A 21,054-nucleotide genomic window follows, 5' to 3' on the forward strand; every position below is an offset into this window, starting at 1 on the left:
CGTATTAGATTCCCCCTTATATTAATATACACAGTTATCTTACTGTATGTATCTAATGATATCACCTCTCATTTATAGTTTCAGGTGTATCCTGTATGCTTTAGATATCATAATCCAGTGTTCAAACACCTCTCGCTTATAATTTCTAATATCTGGTTCGTACCATTGGGTCTCACTTTAAACCCCCAGTTATGGCACACTGTTATCTTATATTAGTGTACCATGACATCACCTCTCACATATAGTGTCAGGTGTATTCTACATCTGGGTGTGACCCTATGGTTCACCTCTCACTTATAGTGTCAGGCGTATATTAGGGGGTGATCCTATGATGCTTCTTGTGTATATAATTGTATATCTATTAACCTCTCACTCATAGTGTCAGGTGTGCAATTCTGCCTAGAGTTGGTTCTTCCTGAGTATCAAACTCTGTATTGCTATATTATATAGCTTAGGATTTGCTTCAAAGATAACTGAGTGAGTTTATAATAATCTAAAAGAGGATGGATATAGTGCATACACAGCATTTAATTGTTTATACAAATGTGAAGTGATCTTTTTATGGAAGGGGTTCACAACGTAATAAGTGTGTGTAGCTCAATATAAAGCTGCAGTCAGGTATGCGACAGGCTTTCTGCGGCTAGGCTATATTCGGCCGGCTGTTATAATCTATTATAGCTAGTTAGACTGTTCACTCTTCACCCAGATGTATGACTCATGATGACATTATTGATACACATTGATAGAGATGTCATAATTATCTATTGCCTTCTGATTAGGGTCTGGTGAAGTAACGTTATGGTCACGTGATAAGAACCAGTTACCTACATAGATCCCTTAAACGTAATTTATATATTATTAGTATATGCGTATAAATGTCCAATGGCAATCCTCATAAACTGAGTCTATACTTTTGTAATGACTAGAGTCTGTATTTATAAACAGTCTATATTGTATCCCGGCCAGTATGTTATTTCGAGTCCCGCATATGAATTGCCTGTCCCAGCTCGTGTCTCTGCTGCATATATTTTGTATGATCACACTCACACGGGAGTGGATCAAATGTCCTGCTTTCTAACCGATATTGGTCACACAATTCAAAGACCTAGCTACACATTCTTCTATACTATGCACATTCAATCTCTAATACATTTCTGAGTAATTATGTGATTTTCGGACAGGAGAAGCAGACGCGTAGGACGCTCAGGTCCTACGTACGTTTCACATTAGCTTCGTCAGGGTAACCCAAGGCCGTTACCGGAGTACCCTTTTATTCCAACCGCTGCCAATCATTGTGTACCGCGGGGAATTCAAACTTAATTGTCTGTTGCAATCCGTTAGAATTGATATGCTTATAATGATTATATTTCATAATCCCGTGCAAAATTGTAATATAATGTTCCTATGGCTTGCTTATCAATAAAGAGACACCAATCTACCTCTGTAGTACGATTTTATTTGCGCTGTACCCAGGAAGCAATATCTATCATTTAAGCGGGCAGCGTTCGATCAGCCATTCCACCGCCAGCCCAGGTTTATCAGATAGTCTGCATAGGGGGCATCTAGAAGTACATGTATAATTATTCCTAAAGACCTTAATATGCACCTAAATACTTGTATACTAAAGTAATGCCTTTAAATTGATATATATATATTTCTCATGCTGTTAAATAAAATTATTAATATTAAACGTTTTTCTGTGTGATGTTGCTATTTTTGTTAATATGTGTATGTGTGTACCTAATTCCTACTATATTACAGTTATTCTTTATTACTCAATTATATCTATAATCACACTCCTACCTATATGAGGGTTCACACATGTAAGTCACATGCATGCCCCCATGGTTACGAATAGTGGTGTTAATTGTATGTATGAGAATTACATTTGCTAAATAATTTCTTGAATTTTCTTTATTAACTTTATGAGGTATATAAATTTCTCATTTTGATTTGTAATGCTAACTGTGCCAGAATAAATTAGTGTCGTATTCTAATAAATATTATGTCATGGCACTGTACATGTGCTGAAATAAAAGAAAGAAAGAAGAAGAAAAATAATTCCTCCGTATAAAGGAATTGAAGAAAAGTGACTGTAATCTCTATAGTCATAAGATTTGTGCATATTGTGAGTAAAATGTGTCTCGTATATCATTTGTATACATAATATAAATTTAATGCCATTTGTATTTTGGTTTGATGAAATTCACTGGTGAAGTGTAAAGTCAAGGTGATTAACACGTGAATCAATATAAGTATGCCACTGCAAATAATAAAAAGGGAAGTGTTAAAAATGTGACTAAAGTGTGGAGCGAAAAGAAGACAGAGAGTAAAGAAAAAAGAAGAAAACCAGTGAAGTGAAAAATATATATGTATCCTTGTATATATATGTGATGGTGTATGTGAAAGTGCTTTTTAGAAAAGATATGTGTGCATACATCCAGTATTAGAAATTCAATATAAATCTTGTTTGTAGAACAATTAGTGGTAGTCTGGTTTATATATATATGTCCAGTGTGTATTAATTAATTTTATAGATGGTTGTATTTGTATTCATTATAGTTCATAATGTGTTCATACATACATGGTAGTGGTGAATTATCAGGAAGGTATGTTGAGGTTACTAAACCTCAGAGTAATAAGGTAAGTATATGTTCTTGTTATGGAATGGTTCATTGTACTGTAAACTGTGAAGTATACTGCTAGCGTGTCTTAAAATAAGACGTTGGAATTACGGGACCACAGAATAGCAGGCTATATATGTGTTCTTATTATACAATAGTTCATTGTACTATAAACTGTAAGATATGCTGTTAAAGGACATCTTAATGAGGTGGTGAATAATTAGTGCGTCCTGAGATAAATTCATGCATCCTGAGGTGAGTCTATGTTAAATCCATTGGCATTGGGATATTAATCAATTTGCTCTATAATGATCACATCTTTTATATTTGCTAAGTTAGTCTGATTTCCTGGTTAGTTGTCCTTATGGAGAGGGTATCTGCTTTCACTACAGATACAGATACATTTTTCATTTTTCATAACCTGGTGGAATAAATCCTATTATCTGTAATAAGTTTCCAGAGTCCCTTTAGTGTAAATCTTCCTAAAGTGTCTCCTTGTCCAATTTGATTAGGAGGCCTGATATCATAATTTTTAGTGGTTACCTTTAATTTTAAATTTTTTATTTTATATTATTATTTATTTTCAGATTTTTACATGGAGATGAAATCAGTGTTTCCATTTATCTGACCATTCAACAAAGTTTTAGTCATCCCAAAGAGAAGGAGGAGAATGGGTTAGAAAGAAGTCCAAGATCGTCTTAAGGAAAATACATTGTATTTTGTGTTTGTCTAGAGGAAGGGTTGATAGCTGTTGTTTTCATTGATACCATTAGGTGTCATTGTATTTAAAAGAAATATCCACCTAGTTTCCTTTTTCAGGAGTTCACCATCCAAGTCTCCTCCTCTAATGCCCAAAGAGATTTTTTCCATGGCAAAAAACTTCAGTTCATTTGGAGAACTGTCATGAAGTCTCAAAAAATATTTGGCCACAGGTGTGAGTGTCTTAAATCTTGCTTGATCTTTTCTCGCATTCCTGATAGAACCAACATGCTCGAGAATCCTCTGTTTCAAAGGTCTTATTGTTTTACATATATATTTTTTTCCACAAGGGCATTGAAGATGGTATACTACTCCCATAGTTCTACAGTCTAGGTAGTCTTTTATGTGCCATGTTTTCCGAAATTTGTCCTGGAAGGATTTCGTTTCAACCATATACTGGCAGGCTTTGCAGGTTTTACATCTGAATGAGCCTGCTGTGTTTTAGAGGCCTCTAGTTATTTTTGAAAGATGGCTGCTCACCAGTGTGTCCTTAAGACTTCTGGATCGTCGCCAGCTAGCCTGAACTTTTTCTGGTAGAATTTTGCAGAGATCATTGTCTGTCATAAGGACATGCCAATGTTTCTGTAGGGTTTCTAAGATCACTCTCCATTCTGTGTTGAAAGTACCAATGAATCTGGGACCATCAGTGTCTTGTTGTTGTTTTTTTGCCTGATTAGGGGTCAAAAGTGAATCTCTAGTTCTATGGTATGTTTGTATCTTTGCCTCCCGTACCATTTTTCTGCTATATCCTCTTGCTTTGAATCTATCAGTGAGTTCACTGCATCGTTCCCTAAAGACCTGAGGATTGGAGCAATTTCTCTTTGTCCTCAGAAATTCTCCCTTTGGAATCCCCTTAATAGTGGATGGTAGGTGTGAACTTCTGGCATGTAAAATGCTATTTGTAGCAGTTTCTTTTCTATATAGATCAGTTGATAGCATGCCATCATTCTCCATCTTGATCTTGAGGTCCAAGAAGTGTACTTCTTTCTGACTCATTTCTGAGGTAAGTTTAAGGTTGAGTGAGTTGTGGTTTAATTTCAAGATGAATTCCTCCAGGATGTCTTTGTGCCCTTCCCACAGTATTAGGATATCATCTATGAATCTTAACCAGATAATAATATGTTCCGTGTAGACGTCATTCTCCTCTGTAAAAACGTGTTCTTTCTCCCACCATCCCAGGTAGAGGTTTGCATACGTGGGGGTACACGTGGTCCCCATTGCGGTACCTCGTACCTGGAGAAAGTGGGCCTCATTACAGACAAAATAATTTTTAGTTAAGACAAATCTCAAAAGAGTCAAGATGAAATCATTGAAGTCTCGCTCGTTGTTCATATTGAGAAAGTATTCAGAGGCTTTGATTCCTGCTTCATGATCTATACTAGTGTACAGGCTCTCGACATCACAGCTTACCAGCCATGCATTTGTTGGCAGCGTGATGTCCTGTATTTTCATGAGTACGTCCAAGGTGTCACGAACATATGAGGGCAGGGTTATTACATGATTTCTGAGATGATGGTCAACGAAAATGCTGGCTTTTTCAGTTAAGCTGCCTATTCCTGATACAATCGGTCTACCAGGAGGCTTATATTGATCTTTATGCACTTTAGGCAGCAAATATAGGGTAGGGGTTCTGGGATTCTCAACTCGAAGAAATTCCTTGTCTTGAGTGGTTATGATGCCCTTCTGATATGCTTCCAGTATGATTCTATCATATAGATTCTTGTAATTGCTGGTGGGATTAAATATTAGACGCTTATAGCAGCTTAGATCCTGTAGCTGTCTAGATAGTTATTCTATATACTGCTCGCGGGGCCACAGTACAATATTCCCCCCCTTATCGGAGGGTTTAATGATCACGTCTTGCCATTGTTCCATTTCCCTTAGGGCTTGTCTTTCATCCTTGGTAAGATTATCACAACAGACATTAGAGGGTCTAAATTCTTGTAAGCTATCTAGATCCCTGGACACCAGATCAAGGAAAACTTTCACAGGAGGGCATATTGAAAAATCCGGAAAAAAGGTTGATTTCTTTTTAATTGTTGTTTGAGATTGATGTGTTAATGAGTCCACCTCCCCCCCCTCCCCTGTAATTCTTCTAATAAAGAGAGGGTTGGCACTGCAGTCCCACTGCACTAATGGCGGATACTGGACACACGTCTAACACCAGCATAGTTGTTATGGCCTCAGTAATCCGCTTTGCAGCAGGGTATATATATATACGGCAGTATCACTGGAATGATATGGCAGTACCACTGGACATATACGGAAGGATCACTGGAATTATATGGCAGGATCCCTGCACTTATACGGCAGTATCAATGGACATATACGGCAGGATCACTGGACTTATACGCCAGTATCACTGGAATTATATGACAGGATCACTGGATTTATACGTCAGTACCGCTGGACATATACGGCAATATCAATGCACATATACGGCAGGATCACTGGATTTATATGCCAGTACCACTGGAATTATATGGCAGGATCACCGGATTTATACGGCAGTACCGCTGGACATATACGGCAGGATCACTGGACATATACGGCAGGATCATTGGAATTATACGGCAGGATCACTGGGATTAAATCTGAATTAGGCCCAATGAGTTCTCCATTAGAAGAACATCAGATGTATTTCGTCTTGCCAGCGGTAGGGTATTCCTGGTGTGACAGTACACTTCTGTGCCCTTGCTGGAATAGCCAATAATGGGAAGATAAATAACTTCACACATGTTCAAGTTTGTGCATGTTCTAAATCATTTTATTAAACAGCCTGAGCAGAGTCCATTAATTTGTTTCTCCTTTCATTAAATTAAGTAATATTGCCTAATTAGTTCTGCCTGCTGCGAAAAGTCAAACGTTATACCTATCTGTGTATTCTATATTATTTGTAACATAATGCAATTATTCCCCAAGTGTTGTTTTTTTTTAGCGTCTTACAGGAAAATCCCTCTTTAACCCTTTTACTGCAGATGTCTAGAAACTTCAGCCCAGTGCAGATATATTGGGGGAGACTTTTCATAAGCTTGGAGATGGATAAAGTAGAGAGAGAGAGAGAGAGAGAGAAAGTACCAATGAAACAGCTCCTGTCATTTTTCAAACACAGCTTGTAACATGAGAGTCAGAAGCTGATTGGTTACTGCTTTACAGTATCTTTCTCCAAACTTTGATAAATCTTCCCCTTTGTAGGTTTATTTTTGTTTTTTTGTATTTTTGGTTTTAGTGATATCATCATCTACAGTACATGTACACTGATAGAAATCTGGAAGAGTAATGATGCTGAAAGCTAATTGTCTAAAGGGGTTTTATAAGGAATATATTACTTTAAAAATTGTTTCTCTCCACTATATGGTCGGGATGTATATGGAGCTGAGTTTAGCGTCCAGGAAAAAGTTGCACAAACTCGGGCATTATAATGTGCAACTTTTTTCCCAGAGCTCAGCTAATGTGATGGTGTGCATCCTGTTACACTCTCAATGCAAATTAGATCTGACTTCTCGTGGTATTTAGACCAGGAAGCGTCCATTTTTTTTCAGACCAACTGGAATGTGTCTTTTAGTATAACAATTGCACAATGAGAGAGAAAGTCACACATTGGCCACCAAAAGTCCCATGATTGAAGCATCACACACCCCATATAAACTCAAGTCCACCATTTTGTCCTTTGAAAGGTAGTAGGTGTTTTTGAGACGAGGAGGTGGTGGTTTGTGTGTGTGTGTGTGTGTGTGTGTGTGTGTGTGTGTGTGTGTGTGTGTGTGAGAGAGGTTAGTGTATTGTTTGAAGAGGTTTACCAGAGAGTTGGAGCAGGCATGGCATCCTAGAGAGTGGGCAGAGAGAGGAGGGGGCCATGTCCCAGCAACAACCGGTGTCTGATACAGAGCAAGAAGAGTGTGTGGAGGTGGAGGTGCTGGAGAGTGGTGTGGAGGAAAGTGATGAGGCTGCTGCATCTACACCTGGCAAGACCAGGTCAGGGTGCAATGTGAGGTTTTCTTATGAAGAAAACTGCACCCTGGTCCATGCCATGATGCAGGTGTTCCCACGTCTGCTGGGTGCCCAGGCATACAGGACCCATGCATCCCAGAAGGATGTCATGTGGGGGTCGGCCATGTACGCAGTTAACACAGTCATCTCCTGCCGTCGGGACCTCAGAAAAGTTAAGAGGTGTGGTGATATCACATGAGTCCTGAAGGTGAAGGTGGATGAGGAGCGCTGTGAGGGTCGCAGGACAGGAGGACGAGCTGCACTGGTCCACTAGACAGAGTACAAGGAGGAGTTGATGCAGATAATTCCTCTGGAGGTGCTCCTTGGAGTGCATGTAGTAGACACTGACTGATCAGTATCCCCACCTCATCCTGGTGAGTAAATGCAAAAAATGTTCCCTTTTAACTAGAGATGATTGGGTTTGGTTCTCAGAGAACCAAACTCCCCGATCTGAGCCCAGCTCGGGACTTCCTGCCAGACTCGAATCCCAGAACGGGGCAAAACGCCATTATCCCGCTGTCGGATTCTCACGGGTTTTGGACTCCATATACGGAGCCGCGCATTGCCGTCATTTTCACTTTGAACTTGGAGTGAGGGAGACAGACCTCTGTCTCTCTCTGAGGGTGGTGGTGTCGGGTGGGGTCAGTGTGTGCTCTCTATGGGTGCTGTCCTGTCACTGTGGTGTCAATGTGATGTTAGGGGGTGCTGTCCTAGCTGTCCCTGGTGTTTCATGTGCTGTTAGGGGTGCTGCAGCTGTACATGTATGCTGTCCTCCTGTATGCTGTGAAAATAAATGTACACTGTCCCTGTCTTGTATGCTGTAAAAATCAGGGGTGCAGTGAAAATAAATGTGCACTGGCCCTGTCTTGTATGCTGTAAAAATTCAGGGGTGCAGTGAAAATAAAAGTACACTGGCCCTGTCCTGTATGCTGTAAAAATGTGGGGGTGCTGTTGTTAAAATAAATATACAGTGGCCCTGTCTTGTATGCTGTAAAACTACAGGGGTGCTGTTGTTAAAATAAAAGTATACTGGCCTTGTCTTGTATGCTGCAAAAATACAGGGGTGCTGTTAAAATGAAAGTACATTGGCCTTGTCTTATATGCTGTAAAAATTCAGGGGTGCTGTTGTTAAAATAAACGTACACTGGTTCTGTCCTGTATGGTGTAAATATACATGGGTGCTGTTGTTAAAATAAAAGTACACTGGCCCAAATACAAGGGTGCTGTTGTTAAAATAAAACTACACTGGCCCTGTCTTGTATGCTGTAAAAATAAATGTACACTGGCCCTGTCTTGTATGCTGTAAAAATACAGGGGTGCTGTTATAATAAAAGTACACTCTCCCTTGTCTTGTATGCTGTAAAAATTCAGGGGTTCTGTTGTGAAAATAAATGTACACTGGCCCTGTCTTGTATGCTGTAGAAATTCATAGGTGCAATAAATGTACACTGGCCCTGTCTTGTATGCTGTAAAAATACAGGGGTGCTATTGTTAAAATAAAAATACACTGGCCCTGTCCTGTATGCTGTAAAAATACAGGGGTGCTGTTAAAATAAAAGTACACTGGCACAAATACAGGGGTGCTGTTGTTAAAATAAAAGTACACTGTCCCTGTCTTGTGTGCTGTAAAAATACAGGGGTGCTATTGTTAAAATAAAAGTACACTGGCCCTGTCTTGTATGCTAAAAAATTGCAGGGGTGCTGTGAAAATTAAAGGGCACTGTTCTGTGTGCTGTAATAAAGGGGTGCTGTCCTGTGAAATGGAGAACAAACATTTAGAGGAAAAAATAGTGGAAGATCAGGAACCACTTCCAGTTCCTAGTACTGAAGCTGCTGCTGCCACCAGTCATGACATTGACGATGCAATTCCATCAACGTTGTCTGCTAAGGCCAATGCCCAATGTCATAGAGGGCATGTAAAATCAAGAAGCAAACATTAATTTCCAGGCAGCAAGCCAAGATTCTATTAGATCCCAAGTGGAAACTATAACTATAATATTGATTTAAAAAGGATACATAGTATCATCAATCCACATTAATATATTGATTAAAGAGGACAGACACAATAAAGACGCTCAGTTTTTTAACAATCTTTATTTTCTTTCTGTAATTCACAGTGCTGTCATGCTTTCAGAATATTTCTATACGTGTTTTTCAATATATAGTCTATTCTCAAGACGTGAGATAATGCATTATATTCCCATTTTTTTATGGATTATTAAAAGTAACATTTTAAACCTTTAGTGCACCATAAAACAGATCATTTTTCTCTCTGCCTGCTTTTCTATAAAAAAAATATGATCTGTGGTAGCACCCTCTATACTTAAATTAGTACAAATATTTATTCTTATCAGGGCTCTTCACCGTCAAATTCTACACAATAAAGCCGTTACTTTTTTTCCTGTGCAACAGATATCCCTTCCCCCTTTCCTGTATTGTAATAATGTGCAAAATGACAAGTAGAAAAAAGTGCAAAAATGACAAGTATAGTATAGATTATTTTGAGAGATCAAAGTATTTTTGTTTGATGTTAAGGTTAGAAATATTTTTAAAACTTAATATTTGTTGCAAATGACAAACACAACTCACCCAAAACAAACAACCCTATTTGTGTATAACTTTGTAGAGATGTTTTGTGTGAAATTTTCTAACTTGAACTCCATTATATTGGTCAAGTTGTGTGTTTAACATTGGGAAAACATCTGGATCCGACTGTTTGCTGGGCACTCTTATTCCGAGTAGAAAACATCCGACTTTCCATGAGCTCAGATGCTATTACATTGGCCGAGTTTGCAGAATGTCTGACTTTTGCGACAAAACCTGACAGTTTACGAACTCTGCTCTCATTACATCCTGGCCTATATCTGTAGTGCCTAAATGTCCTTATACATGGCCGCAACTGGGGGGAGGCACTAAGTGGGGGTTTTGGGGGCTAGTTACTCGGGTGCTGGAGCAGAGGGGGCACCAGGACAGACACTTTATTCCCCCCCACCCTCCCTCTGCGGCTGTGGTTGCAGGAAACCAGGCGCATTGTAGTGAAGAAACTGAAAACAAACTACAGTACCCAGCAGCCCTAGCAAGGGCTGTAGTTTACTTTCAGTTTATTCATTGCAGTGCGTCTGGCTCTTTGCAACTACAGCGGAAGCCGGTGTTAGGGGGAGCAAGATTAAGAGGGTTTGGGGGAGCAAGTTACCTCAGCCCCCCAAGTCGTTCATCAGCCACGTCCAGTTACAGTGCAGCCGGAGGTTCAGTCCGAAAAGGTGGCGGGGCTACAAGGTACTGCGCTGTCAGTGCCAGGCCAGCCAGCCCAGCCAACCAGCCAGCCCTGTCAGCATGGGAGAGAGGAGGGGAGGAGAGTGAAGACCTTATTATCCAGCATCAGCCTGAGCCTGACTAAATGGTGAGTGTGAATCAGGGAAGGGGCACTGTATGTACTTATGCATACATCACAACTTTTCATCTAGCAGGCTCGGGATGCTTCGGCGGGTGTGGCCACGTGTCATGGACCCGGTTTTTGGCATTTCGGGGGCTTGCGCAGTGCTCCCCGAGCAGCTGGGCAGCCCCCTGCTCCTCTCCCAGCACTAAATAGATGCTGTGCACGCGTGCACAGCATCTATTCAGAGATCACTGGCTGCTTTGCAAAGCAGAGCAGCGGGTGTACAAAGCCTCCCCTAACTGCCTCCCACCCGTGGACAGCAAGACATTTTCCGTATAGCAGGACGGCCCCGCTGGAATCGGGACAGTTGGGAGGTATGATTAAGTCTGTGATTACTCTCTCTCCCTCACCCCCCTCTCTCTCTTACCTCTCTCTCTTCTCTCTCCCCTTTTGGGGTAGCGTAATGACGGTGTACTATGGTGCCGTTTAATTCAAATAAGTCTGCACTACTGCGTGGCACAGTTGTCATTTTTGTCATGTTAATTTGTATTTTTTATTTTATTGTATTTTTTTTTTTGGGGGGGGGGGGGGGGGGCGGTGCCAAATTACTGCCCTGCCCTGTTACATTATATCAGTGCAGTGACTATAAGAGCTGAGAGATCGTGAAACTCTTCTCCTAGACCTAGTGCTGAGATACAGCATGTGTCATGTGACCATCACTGGAATCCCAACGCTACTCAGGAGACTGGAGCTGGAACACCGACAGCCGATATTCTGAAGAGAAGTATAAGGGTTAGGGCTAGGACCCGTGATGAGGAGGGGAAGAGGGTTATATTTAGGCACTAGGGGGGACTAGAGTTAGGCACAAGGAGGGGTGGTTAGCCATAGCCAACACCCCCAGAGGGTTAGAGTTAGAAGTGGGAAGGGTAAATGAGTATCTGTTCCCATGGCGAACAGCTTGTGTAGTCGATGGGGGTAGGAGGTGTGGGCCGTGGCTCAGCTTGTGGCACTCCCTAAGATGCCACGTGGTGAAGAAGCCACTGCCACAGCGACCTTTCTGGCAGCAATAGCGTCCCACGGGGAGGGGGGGGGGGCAACGCACAGCCGCAGCTACCTCAGCCCCGGCAATTGCATGATGCGAGGGGAAGGGGGGTGCGGTAGGCCGCCACTGTAACATTCCTCCCGTCAGCAGCCAGGAAGCCCCGGCAATTAAATCTGGGGGGGGGGGGGGGGGCAGAGGCCACCGCTACAGTGAGCAGATGGGGGGCCAGGAAACAAAATAAAGCGTAAAATATCACTTTCCAAAAAACTATCTCCACAAAAGGAGCAGTTTTTCGGAAGTGATCAATTTAATAGACAGGAATGATGACTGTTGAAAAAATTGTGACTGACAAGGGTGAGAAATGAAAACTAAAAATTAAGTTCTGTAAAGTTCACAATTTGTTCATGATGCATATGCTCCTCAGTGTGGGGAAATAACCTGCATACAATGATGTATGTAATAAGCATAGTGTTAGCTCTATCAGTATGAGGTGGTCATTTAGAATCATACAGCCTTACTTCAGCTAGCAGCATTTTTTGTGCTGAAAAGTCTTGCTGACTTTGGGGGTCATTCTGACCTGATCGCTGGCTGCAGTTCTTCGCAGTGCAGCGATCAGGTCAGAACTGCGCATGTGCCGGTGCCGCAGTGCGCTGGCGCATGGCTGACAGCCGATGGCTGTCATTGCCTAGCGATCGCCTCGGCCTGATTGACAGGCAGAGGCGATCGCTGGGCGGGAGGGGGTGGCACGGCTACGTTTGGTCGCTGTTTTGTGAGCGCGGTCCGGCCAACACAGGCATGGCCGGGCCGTGGGGGGGATGGGGGGGGCGGGCTGCAGTGGCTGCGTTACATCAGACGCAGCCGCTGCGACCTGGGCAGCAACGAATAGCTCTCGGCCAGCACGCAAAAGCTGCGCTGGCTGGGAGCTACTCCTGAAGTACAAAAGCATCACCGCTGTGCGATGCTTTTGTACTTCAGCGACGGGACAGGGGCTGACATCCCTGTGCTGGGCGTCCTCCCGCGTCTCAGTGTGCCTGATCATAGCCGTGCTAAATTTAGCACAGCTACGATCAACTCTGAATCACCCACTTTATCAGAAGTTACCCCTTTACGCTGAATGTTTAAAGACTTTAATTACACAATGATTCATAATTAGTAAGTGTGAGGCATTGGTAGGGTAGTATACAGTACTTTTGATTTTTGTTTTATGAGGTATATTATATTCTTACATCAGGTGTGATATACAACACCTGCCAGCATCACTGTATACATCAGTATTGAGTCATAAATTGCCATGCATTATCTGTACACTCAGTTATAAGCTATGTCCCTAAGCAATAACTGAAGATTTACATATCGCAGCAAATTTACATTTGCTAACAAAATACTGGAAGAATTCTGCCAGGGGCTAAATAGATTTCAGATCAAAAAGCTCGCACTGTGCCATATCTGTGCTCTTAAATGGATGTGTATTTTTTGCAGGATCAGTTAGACTTAAAAGAAAAATATATTATACTTCATACATATTAATATAAACAAAATATATTGGCACTGTTTTTGCCTAATAAATATACTCTGAGAAGTCTGTTGCTCATTTATTATCAATCTGCAAACTACAGAACTAATAATAATAATAATAATAATAATAATGTACTTTATTTGTCGTTAACAAAACAGCAATGAAATGTCAATGAAATGTATGGACACTCTGTACAATGGAACAAACAATAAACATATTTCATTAAAAAGAAGTTAGCCCTAATCCTTTTGTTAATTTAGCAACCGAACAGCTATAGGAGAGAAGCCATTTAACATGCGCTTTGTGTGTGCACGTACACTCCTAAAACGTTTTAGGGATGGCAATCTTTCAAAAACCAAATAATTTGGATGACTAGAATCAGCTAATATGCATCTGGCTTTTCTTAACACTCTTTTTACATAAAAATCCTTCATACAGGGCAAAGACACCCCAATAATCCTACTAGCAGTTCTAACCACACGTTCTAGGGCAATTCGCTCAGCTACTGTACAATTCCCAAACCACACTATGATCCCATAAGCCAGACACTTTCTATAATACTACGATAAAACCTAACTAAAGTATTCGTATGCAGACAGCCTTAAGTCTCCTTTAAAAGAAGAGGAGCTGTTGTTTCTCCAGCCACTCCTGCATTTTTACCTGGCACGCCTGCATTTTTTAGCACACTCGCTGAAAATGTCCAGTTTCCGCCAAGAAACACCCACTTCCTGTCACTCATACTACGATCACTCGAGCGATGAAAAAGTTGCTCGAGCTTGTGTAAAACTACCATGTTTTGTGTTAAATTACTAAGCGCATGTGCGCTGCATACCATGCGCATGCGCATTTTCCAACTAATCGCTGCATTATGAAAAACGGCAATGAGCGAACAACTCGGAATGACCACCCAAGTTAGGTCATTAGCAATATACATGCCCAAGAGTTTGAATGAAGCCACTGTTTTGTTTATATGTTTGTAAATCCAGTCATAAGGACACAGAGACATGTGAGTTCACTGCTGTGCTGTTTTATTCTTTCACCAACTCCAGGCACACTGCATACTGGACCACCCACTTCCCAGCATCCCCCTGGTCCTAGGGACCATCACTGAAGATTCAGGCTTACACATATTACTAAGCGAGTGTCTACACATATTAAGCATTCTAATACACTAACATCACATCCTCTTTTCTTTAAAGATAAGCCCTGTACGCTTCAATGCAACAATTAAGAATGTCATATGAACATCATCTAACACGTTTCAATGAGTCTCTCAGGTCTGCGTATTTCCCTTTTGGGTCTTTCATACACAGTCTGTGTTTCATCGACCATGTTGGACCTTTCTAGAATCGTGGTTTGTTCACCATTATCAGGATCATCATACATGTCAGATGAAGGGTATTCTTCAGTCATGTTGTCTTCATTATGGTTAGGTTGAGATCTTAAATCCACCCGATTTCTTCTTACTTCCGTTCCACGCTCTGTACGTATAGTATAAGATCTTGGTGCTACTTGTGCTTGCACAATACCTTTCTGCACCCAAATACCTTTCTCGTGATCTCTGAGACGGACTTGGTCACCTGATTTTAGATCAGATAAGCTTTTTGTTCGTCTGTCATGGAACAGTTTCTGTTTCGCCTGTTGACTTTCCTTACTCAGTCTGACCAATGCTGAGTTATGTGTATTAAGCAGTTCATCATGTATCGGGAGATTTGCTCTAATCCTCCTTCCCATCAGCATTTGTGCAGGAGAAAGTCCATTCTGTAAAGGTGTACTGCGGTAGATTAAAAGACTTTTGTAGAAATCTTCTTTACCTTCTTGAGCTTTTTTCATGAGACTCTTTACAGTTTTTACTGAACTTTCCACCAACCCATTTGAGCGTGGATAGTGGGGACTTGACGTAGTATGGACAAATTCCCACTCATCAGCAATTGTCTAAATTCAGCACCGGAAAACTGAGGACCATTGTCAGTGAACACTTCCATAGGAACACCATGCCTTGCAAAGATTGACTTCATGCAATTGATTACGGCTTTACTAGTAGTTGTATGTAGTGTCTTCACCTCAGGGTAGTTAGAGTAATAATCAGCCACAACAATGTATGTTTTCCCATTACAATCAAACAAATCTGCACCAACTTTCTGGTACGTTCTCTCTGGCACTGCGTGAGGACTCAGTGGCTCGACCTGTTGTTTCGATCTATACGTAAGACATAATTCACATGTAGCTGTAGTCTGTGCTATATCTTGGTTCATTCTTGGCCAATAAATAACTTCACGCGCTCTCCGCTTACATTTTTCTTCTCCTAAGTGGCCTTCATGTATCTTGCACAGCATAGTTTTTCTTAGTCGTGCAGGTATGCAAACCTATTGCCTTTGTAAACAATACCATCGACAACTGTAAGGTCACTGCGGTACATCCAATAATCATGGATAGACAGCGGGCACGCATGTTTTTCTGCTGGCCAACCTTTCAGAATGATATCTTTCAACACTTTCATTGTGTCATCTGTCTCAGTTTCTTTCCTAATCTGTTCTTGTCTTGCAAGAGACACTGGTAGAAAAGCTACGATCAAATTAACATAGGCTTCTATCTCTTCATCCACAGACTTTTGTAACCTTCACTTTGGTCCACAGCACGAGAAAGTGTATCAGCAATGTACATGTATTTGCCGGGACAGTACAGCAAGTGTACATCATATTTATGTAGTCTGATAAGCATTCGTTGAATTCTCATGGGACAGTCATGTAATGATTTAGTCATGATAGCTACCAATGGCTTGTGGTCAGTTTCCACTGTAAATGTTTGACCATACACAAATTGATGAAATAGCTCACATGCATATGTGATCGCTAGAAGTTCTTTTTTAATCTGAGCATACCTTGTTTCAGTACTTGTCAGTGCTCTTGATGCATAGATTACTGGTTGCCATGTATCCTCATGTTCTTGTAACAGCACTGAGCCTAGGCCAAATTGTGAAGCATCTGCTGAAATTCTTATTCTTTTCGCAGGATCAAAGAATTTTAGCACTGGTTGCTCTGTAATGATCTGTTTCAAGTTTTGCCAACTTTCTTCTTGGTCATGTGACCACATCCACTCGTTAGCTTTGTCCAACAACCATCTAAGAGAGGCTGTTCATTCAGAGAGTTGAGAAATAAACTTTCCTAAGTAAGTAATCATTCCTAGGAATCTTCTGACGTCGTCTTTGTTGTTAGGACGTTCCATGTTCACTATGGCTGATATTTTCCTTGGGTCTGGTTTTACACCTTGATCCGAGACCACGTCGCCCATAAAGGTAAGTGTATTCACGCTAAATTCACATTTGTCCTTGTTTAGCTTTAGATTCACTTTCTTGACAAGTTCCATTACTTGTCTCAATCTAGAATCATGTTCATCCTTTGTAGATCCCCAGACAATAATGTCATCCATCATTGTTTCAACACCTGGAATATGTTCAAAAATCATGTGTATCTTTTTGTGATATACTTTTGGAGCAGACAATATTCAATATGGTAGTCGAAGAAATCTGTATCGACCTTCTGGTGTATTAAATGTACAAAGCTTTGAGCTGGCCTCATCTAGCTTCATTTGCCAGAATCCTGAAGATGCGTCCAATTTACTGAACTATTTTGCTCCCGCAAATTGCGACATGATTTCATCTCTGGTTGGTAGTTTGAAATGTTCTCGTTTAATAGCTTTGTTTAAATCTCTGGGGTCTAGACATATTCTGAGTTGTCCATTTTTCTTTTCAACAATTACTAAGAAGCTTACCCATTCAGTAGGCTGCTCAGAATGGAAGTGAACAAGCCCGTGACCGGGTGAAACGCGTTTTCCTTGCAGGCACCCCACCTGTCTGACACTTGGAGTGGTGATATTTGATGCTTATTTAAGTTTATTAACTCTATTGCTCCAAACCTATGCTAAAGCAGCACTTTCCCTTGGCTCTGTAAAAATCACTAATATTGCTGGAGCTTCCAGTCCAGCTGCATAGCACATATGTGTACTATCTCATTTAGGTACTTTGTGGCATAACCTTGCTATAGGGGCAGGTATTGGTGGCCCCACATCCCCTGCAGGTACCCCGTCTGCCTACCAATTGAATGAGCGACACTTAACACTCATCTGCTTTATTCGCTTAAGCCCATTTTTTTAAGAGAGAATCTCTGTCGTTACCACTGTTGGTGTTCTCAGTGAAAGAGCATGGTATATCTTTGTTTTTCCTAAATATAATGTGCAATATTCTTTCCTCACATTCAAGTGTAATTAGGACAGGTGCTGTGTGATTCTGCATGTACTCTACCCGAGGTACCTCCAAACTGTGTACTTTATATTTTTGTCCCTCTGAGGGCATTTACTAAAGACAGAACTGTATAGGTGATAATTCTCCTACTTTTCTTCCTCTTTTCCTCATCTATTTGCTCATGTTAGTAACCAATATTTGTCTAAATCAAGAATTCACTGTTAATATCACGAGTGACATTTAAGGTCTGGTGCACTGCACAATTTCATCTATTATCAAATGCTATTAAAATCTGTTATGTAAAGGTAGCTATACACTTACCATGTGATCTGGCACCACCCATATGAGATCACTACTATTATGATTTATTTTGGAATTTGTCTTGATACCTGTCACAGTGATCTATATATTTTTTGAACCAGGATTTATTAGAATCCAAATAAGAGAGGACTCAAAGGGACCCATTGTAATCTTATATAACAATCTAATTGCAATTACTTTCCGTTTATCCTTGCCATGTTTTTTCTTTTCGCTGTTCTTCCTTCTGTGAACTCTCATCCACGATTCAGTAGATTCACACTCATTTATCTACTACCACTCTTTTCTCCACGCATTTCTAGCATTTCCTCTCCGTGGAGGAATTCATCCTCCTGTTTCGGTGCACTCTCATTGGTGCTACAGGGTCAAACCTTCCTACGACCATACCCCTACATTCACGCCCAATCTCGTCCGATCTTGGAAGCTAAACGGAGGTGGGCTGGGTCAGTACCTAGATGGGTGACCTCTAGGGAATACCCAGTGAAGTAGGGAGACTCTCTTCCCCGTGGAAACCACACCAACAGCAGTATCACCACTTATACTTCATCTTCTTACCTATTTAATTCTATTTATTCATTTCATTAAATACAGTGGTGTATTATTATTATTGTTAGAATTGTTACCTAGTGTGTGGGTTCTCCCACTCACGAATGTAACCCAATTTAGGGCTACATCAATTCAATCACAGTTTGCACAGATCTTGGGCAGATGGAAGCAGCTTAATATGTGGCTATCTTCCGATATGCACTTATCCAGGTATAATTAAGATCTGGACATTTCTTTATTTTGGGAGACCTATCTCTCCAGTCGGCATATCCACGGGAGTGTTACGTTCAACTCGTTATGTCTAACTTATTGTTTTTAGTCCCCTTGCATTTTAAAGAGTATACAATAAAGACTTCATTATTAATTGTTAGACACATCACTGGTTAATTAACATCTAGTTTATCACAAGAGTGCGCCCAAACAAGAGTCATACTTTTTTCTTTTTGCACGTCCATTCAGTAGGCTCATCAACTTTCTGTATCACACCCAAGGCTTCCATGCGATTTAACTCCTGTTTCAGTTTTTCTCTCAGCGCAAACATCACTTTTCTACAGGGGTGAATCACTGAAGAAACTTGCGTGTCTATATTTATTTTATGCTCTCCAGGCAAACAACCTAGACCTTCAAACAAGTCACTGTATTCTGTAAACATCGATTTGCAGTCATCTTCTACTTGTGATGTCACCATAAAAACTTTCTTTAGCAAGCTTAGTTTCTCACAGGAACTTAATCCTGGAATCGGTTGCACATTTTTATCCACAATCAGTAGAGATGTTTTAAACTATTGTTCCTTATATTTCAGTGTCACTAAGCATGTACCTTTCACAGGAATTTCCTCCCCAGTGTACCCTGTAACTTTCACTTTGGCTGGATGAATTTTAGGTCTTACTCTAAAAGTCTTATAGTCTTGAAACAATATTAAATTTACCTGCGCACCAGTATCAAGCTTAAAGGGAATGACAATCTCGTTTACAGTTAAAGGGACAATCCATTCTTTCTTATCTGCACTGCAAAGTTCAATGCAATCCACAAAGAATTCCTCTGTTTGTTTAACAGCATGCACATTGGTTGTTTCCCTTTTCATTTTACAGCATTTGGCAAAGTGATTAAGTCTACCACATTTCATGCAGGTTTTACCATAAGCAGGGCACATTTTAGGATTGTGAGCATTTCCACATCTACTACACATTTCCTTGTTAGACTGTGGCTTAGACTGCTTCATTCTTGAGAATGGAGGTTTGCTTGGCTCTGTTTTCTGCACCACATGTACATGCTGTACATCAGCTTCCTTGTGTAACTTTTTGGCTTGAAATCTAGTTATTTCTGCAGATCTGCACATTGTCACTGCCTTTTCTAGTGTTAGGTCTTGCTCTCTCAGCAGTCTCTCTCTGAGTCCATTATCAGGAATTCCATAAACAATACGATCTCTAATCAGTGAATCCTTTAAATCACCAAACTCACAGGTTTTACTGAGTGATTACAGCTCTGTAACATACTGATCAAATCCATCTCCAGACTTCTGATCACATGTGAAAAATGTATATCTTTCATATGTCACATTTTTCCTTGGCACAAAGTAATCTTCAAACTAGTGATGAGCGGGTTTGGTTCCTCGAGATCCGAACCCACCCGAACTTCACCCATTTTACACGGTTCCGAGGCAGCCTCGGATCTTCCCACCTTGCTCGGTTAACCCGAGCGCGCCCGAACATCATCATCCCGCTGTCGGATTCTCGCGAGATTCGTATTCTATATAAGGAGCCGTGCATCACCGCCATTTTCACTCATGCTTTGGAGATGATAGCAAAAGGACGTGGCTGCGTTCTCTCAGTTTCTGTATTCAGTGTGCTGCAAATATCTGTGCTCAGTGTGCTTGCAAATATCTGTGCTCAGTGTGCTGAAAATATCTACGTTCTCTGCCTGAAAAACGCTCAATATCTGTGCTGCATTGTAGTATATAGTAGGAGGACAGTGCAGAATTTTGCTGTGACCACCAGTATATATATATATATATAGCAGTACGGTACAGTAGTCCACTGCTCTACCTCTGTGTCATCAAGTATACTATCCATCCATACCTGTGCTGCATTTTAGTTGTGCGCAGTATATAGTAGGAGGACAGTGCAGAATTTTGCTGACCACCAGTATATATATAGCAGCACGGTACAGTAGTCCACTGCTCTACCTCTGTGTCGTCAAGTATCTTATCCATCCATACCTGTGCTGCATTTTAGCTGTGCACAGTATATAGTAGGAGGACAGTGCAGAATTTTGCTGACCACCAGTATATATATAGCAGTACGGTACAGTAGTCCACTGCTCTACCTCTGTGTCGTCAAGTATACTATCCATCCATACCTGTGCTGCATTTTAGTTGTGCGCAGTATATAGTAGGAGGACAGTGCAGAATTTTGCTGACCACCAGTATATATATAGCAGTACGGTACAGTAGGCCATTGCTATTGATATATTACTGGCATAAAATTCCACACATTAAAAAATGGAGAACAAAAATGTGGAGGGTAAAATAGGGAAAGATCACGATCCACTTCCACCTCGTGCTGAAGCTGCTGCCACTAGTCATGGCCGAGACGATCAAATGCCATCAACATCGTCTGCCAAGGCCGATGCCCAATGTCATAGTAG

The 21,054-nt window shown here is 41.0% G+C and overlaps 1 pseudogene; it reads left to right on the forward strand.

Moving 5' to 3' along the window:
• Window positions 1–18,235: 18,235 nt before the first annotated feature.
• On the forward strand, window positions 18,236–18,354 carry LOC134929890 (5S ribosomal RNA; annotated as a pseudogene).
• Window positions 18,355–21,054: the final 2,700 nt, after the last annotated feature.

Source organism: Pseudophryne corroboree, chromosome 5, assembly GCF_028390025.1.
Source record: "Pseudophryne corroboree isolate aPseCor3 chromosome 5, aPseCor3.hap2, whole genome shotgun sequence".
Classification (NCBI taxonomy): Eukaryota; Metazoa; Chordata; class Amphibia; order Anura; family Myobatrachidae; genus Pseudophryne; species Pseudophryne corroboree.